The sequence below is a fragment of the Strix aluco genome, chromosome Z (genome assembly GCF_031877795.1).
Source record: "Strix aluco isolate bStrAlu1 chromosome Z, bStrAlu1.hap1, whole genome shotgun sequence".
Classification (NCBI taxonomy): domain Eukaryota; kingdom Metazoa; phylum Chordata; class Aves; order Strigiformes; family Strigidae; genus Strix; species Strix aluco.
This window is the reverse complement of record NC_133971.1, coordinates 60,605,423-60,610,734: the sequence shown is the minus strand read 5'-3', so window position 1 is coordinate 60,610,734 and position 5,312 is coordinate 60,605,423.

Sequence of the window (5,312 nt, the reverse complement as noted above, 5' to 3'; positions counted from 1 at the left end):
TTATCTTGATTTATTTTACTGACTTTCTGGGTGGGAAACTGTTTTATTTCCCTTTTTCCTTTTTCCCTGGGCTAAATTTGGCAGTAACCCTTCTGCAGTCTTAATCAATTCTTATCTTGGTGTCTGTGAACAGGATGTTCAGAGATAACTCAGTGGTTTTAATCTTCATTATTGCCATTATAAGGATTACAATATTTCTAAGATCTTAGTCCCAAAAAATTAGATGTCTTTTCTCTGAGTAGTCTGACCAGTACCTTCAGATCCATGGGCACTAAGCTTTCAGGATGATAAACCAGTACAGATGATTAATCAGCACCTTCACATATCAATCCTCCAAGCAAACAAAAGCATAAAGCAGGTTGTTGAGAATCCGTTTAGTGAAGTAAATTGAAGGAAACAGCAAATAGTCTCTGTAGATTTGCAGGAAGGATGAAGGTTAGGGTAGGACAGGGAAGAACTGGATGTGACTGGTCTGTGCTACAATCCTGTGCTTTTCCTGATTCATGCCATGAAAGGCTCCTGGGCATCAGGAAAACATGATCCATTCTGCTAAGAAATGTCCAATAAGTCTTAGCTGGGAAGCCCAGGGCCAAGGTGGGCCAAGTCTTCTGAACTCAGAGGTGAACTTTGTAGCCTGCTTTGGTACATGGTTCCAGTGTTTATGAAAAAAACATGTAATTATGTATTTGGTAAGAAGCTATTAAGTTGGGTTGAAAATTTGATAGGTACACACTTGTTCGTCCATCTGATGCCTCTGTTGTTGCTGTGGGAAGCTCAGCTAAACACTTGAGAATGCCTCAGTCAAGGCTGCCAGAGTAGATGGCTGTTTTAGAAGGTCTGTTGTACAGTTGCAGCTGTAGATAGGTTTTCTGCTTCCAACTTCCAGTCAAACAGGCGACTGCCCATTCGTCACAAATACTGGAAGCCACGCAGGCATTTGTTCCAAGGAAGACACAGCAGTAAGTCTCGTTATCCATGTTTCTTTCAGATGTAGTGTCCTAGTGGTTTGCCTTCTTCCCTGTTGGGGACACTGGAGTTTTAACCTGGGTTCTGAATTTCAAACCTGGCTACTAAATTTCATTGCATCTGTGATTCCCTCAGCCCAGGGACCTGCAGATATTTAGGGCAGAGATAGGGCTGCATGTGTTGTTCCTGTGTGGACAGCACATCATTAGACACTGTGTTAAGTAGAGGTGCTTTCTGTAAACTGCGGATTTTGTTCATTCAGAGAGTGAGAGGTCAACACAAGTAATTAAATAATTAATACTGCAAAATGAGGCAAGCAGGAAGTTAGAGTTGAATTTCCTATAGTACAATTTGGATACAGTCTCTTTGTATGCCCCTGCTCTGTATCACATTGCCTTATGCAAGATGTTTGTCATTTCAGCATCCTCATAAAGATCTATTATAGACACATTTCATTTGTGCCTAGGTAATCTCAGATCTTGCCATGGGTCCTTCTGTTGCAACTTTCATGGGAAGTGCTAGGGCTGCTCTGTTGAGTGGATTAAATCAAAGGACAGGGATGGACAGGGGGAACAAAAAGGGTTCTTTTAAAAATCCTTAATTGTGTTATCTACTCTTATTGGTACTGTATGGCCCTGTATAAGAACATCTAAATATCTTGTGTCTCTTTGTTTATGCTAACGGTAGGTAAAAGGTACAAGAATGATGAAAACTCTAGAAAATACATCCAAGGGGAAATGTTGGAGAGACTGATATTTTGCCTGTAGAGTAGACTGAGAAAAACATGAGTCTTTAAATATGTTAAAAGGGATTGCTATTCTCTGCATTACGTATGAGTAGAGGAAGTAGCCGTGAGCCTGAATTGCAGCAAATGAGACTTAGATTAGAAGAAAATTGCTTGAATTGGGAGAGGATATTGTCTGGGGCATTGATGGAACCTCTGCTGGGAGGCTTCTGAAGGCAGGCTATCATCTGTGAGGACTGGTTTCTGCACACCTAGTCCTGGCTGGGGAAGGGGCACCTGAATGAAATGGCGTCTGCTTTCAAGGCAGCTGGTCTGGGCCTTAATAGACATGAGACTAGAGAAGTCCTGATCTGACCAAATCTGTCTTGTTGCTGATGTTTCTGACACGTTACCTATATGCATCAGCCAACAGACCTGCCCAGCTTACTTTTCCCCAGGAGTTTTGCTAAATAGCAGTTGTGCTGGGTTTATGTGGTGGGGTTTTTGATAGTGGGGAAGAGAACTACAGCGGTGGCCCCCTGTAAGAAGCTTCTTGAAAGCTACCCAGGCTCCAAGTCAGACCCGCGTCTGGCCAAGACTGAGCCAATTAGTGATGGTGGTGGCATCTCTGTGATAACATATTTAAGAAGGGCAACCTGAGAGGGGATTAGGACTTTGAGGTGTTATGAGAAGGAAACCTATGTGAACACTGAGGGCAGTGGAAGGAAGGAGGAGAAAGGGGGGGAGGTACACCAGAGCGTGGACCCCCCCTGTATCCCATGGTGAGATGTCAGGGCCTCCCTCCCTGCCACCCATGGAGGCCACAGGAGGAGCAAAGATTCACCTGTGGCCTGTGGAGGACCCCCAAGACTCTGTGGGAATAAGAAGCCCCCACTGTTGTAGTTCAGTACTGGGAGGACTGCAACATGTGGAGGTGACGCACGCTGGAGCGTACTGAGAAGAATGCATCCCATGAGGAAGACTTGCAGCTGAGAGAGTTCATGGAGGACTGTCTCCTGTGAGAGGGATGCCACATGGATCAGGGGGAAGAATGCAGAAGAGTACTTCCCCCTCACCTTGGAAGAAGGAAGTGTCGGACTGACTGCACCCCCTGCCCCTGTGCCACTGGTGGAGGAGGTAGGAATGTCGGGAACAAAAGTGAGCCCGGGAAGAAAGGAGGGGTGGGGGGAGGTGTTTTAAGGTATGGCAATGCTTCTCACTATTCCATTCTGTTAAGTGTTGGTTTTGTTTCTGTTTGAATTAAAGTGATGTTCTTGTTTTCTTCCCCTAACGAGCGTCGTTTTTGTCTGTGATCCTTAATGGGTGAGGGACCCCTCCCTGTCCTTATCTTGATTCCTGAGGCTTTCGATTCATTTTTCTCCTTCCCAGCACTGGGAGGGAAGGAGTGACTGAACAGCTGCCTGGTGCTCAAGTGCCCTCTGGGCTCAAATCGGGACACAGTGCTTAAAATCCCTGGGGTAACAATATGGCTCCACCTTATTTCAGGACACCTTAATGATTATTTACAATAATATTCCATTTTATTACAAAGCTCATTATTCGTCCCATCTTTTCCAAGAGGAGTATTATTCCTCATGATTAACAGATGCTTAATTGGTGGGAGGGAAGGAGAGGGGAAGGGAACATAATTGGTAATACTGAGTCAATCGCTCATTGCTGGCAGGTAACGGATGGAGAACCATGGGTGTATCAGGTGTTACTAATAGCTTGGCTAGAATATGTTGCATGGAAAGCTGTTTAGCTTCATGCTAGCATATGTTGTGCTTCATGGTTGAGAATTGTTTCTCCCCTCTCCTGCTTTCTGCCTTCATTCTGGAAACTTATTTTTTCTTTTACTGAGATGGGGAGGCAACAGAGCCTGAAAATAATTCATGCCACACTTTATACAGAGCAGTCCAAGCACTCCTAAGTAAATGACCTTTTTCAGGAAGAGGCCTCTCATCATCCCATGGGATGCAACCTTATTCTCCAAAGTGGAAGGTCATGCTTTTGTCTGTCTTCCTGCCTTCACTGTCTGGGTGCTAGGGGTTGATGTTTCCTGATATTGTTGCCTCTGTCCCTGGGCTCTAAGGAGGATCACAGTACTCAATTTAATGCAGGTTGACTCAAAATAACTCTTATAATATGTCTCATTGGTGAGTAGGTTTATGACAGTTTATGGTTTATGTTTTCATCCTACCTAGGGTCTTCAGCATCCGACCAACTAACCTGAAGTTGCTTTAGTCTCATTTCTCTTTTCCTTGAACGCTTTTGTAGTTTTGTTCATCCCCCTCCCACTTTCTTATTGTGGTGCATAAAGACCACAGTAAAGATCACAAAGCAAATTTTGATTAATCACTTGTTCATATACCACATAATTTCAGCCAACTCCTTTACTCCCTTGCATCTCACAGGCCACGCATCAGGAAGGAAGGCAGAAATGTGTCTAATTAAGTGGTTAAATTCCTCATGTAGCAGTCTCAAGAAAACAGCTCACTACAGCTCTGTGGTTCTGCCTCATCCCTACACAAGGAGCTGCCTTTCCTCAAGAAGGATGAAGGACCTGAAGTACAGCAACCTCTTGGTTTAAACCTATAACTTCCCTCAGCAATGCCCCCTAGTTTGATAACTGCAAGTGGAGAACGAAGACCAGAAGAAGCTCCAGTTAGGCAGGACTGTATTTGTGCCTGGAAGGCTGGATAAGAGCCCGTGTACTAAGGAGCAATTAAATACAGTTTCAGTCATGTCTGGAGAGACTGGTTTTTTCTGTCACTGAGGTTGTCATGTGCAAGTCTTTTCTTGATGAAAACCAAGGCATTGCTTTGAAAATAATCTCTGTGGTGTTACCATTTATTTACATACAGGTATTTTGAGCCCCTGGGGTTCTTGTTCTCATGGTTTTGTTCACAGCTCCCACAATCAAGGATTGTCTCAATATGAAAAGAAGAGAGAGAACTCAGTAATCATATTGCAACTGCAAGAGCCCCTAGTATAAAAAAAAAACACAACACAACCAACAAAAAACCCCAAAACCAACAACAACAACAAAAACACAACCCCCTGCAGACGCATATTTAAAACCACAAGGACTGGCAACATTGTTTTGACAAAGCCGCTTCTCTGGAAATCCCATGAACTTCCCATTCTGGGCTGCTAGACAGAACCTTTCCTGGGTTCAGATCTTCACTGTTGATTCATTTCACCTTGCTCAGAAGAAATGGGCAATTGATAGCAGTAATTTTAGATGTTAGATCATCAGCAGAAGAGGCCATGCTAGCCCAGGCCCAGCAGAACTTTTCCTGTCCTACCTCCTGTTCCTCAGTGGGCTGCTGCCCTCACTGAGTGCCTCACTGACTTGCAGGGGCACTGTGGACGCCACAGTAGATCTGGGGCAAAGGGGTGTAGGGAATAGTTGAAACATCTCCTCATAAACCAGGAAACCACTGGTGTTTCATTGCCAGGAATGGAAGAAGGAAGTAGACAGATCTTCACTCTCTGGAGAAAAGAGAGGGACAGAGGAAGTCAGGGGACCACCCACCTGACAGGAAATGCCTAAAAGAACAGCCCCCAGTAAGGCATGGTGCCTTGCAAGGGGCATTGAGATCCTAACAGGGGCCCATGC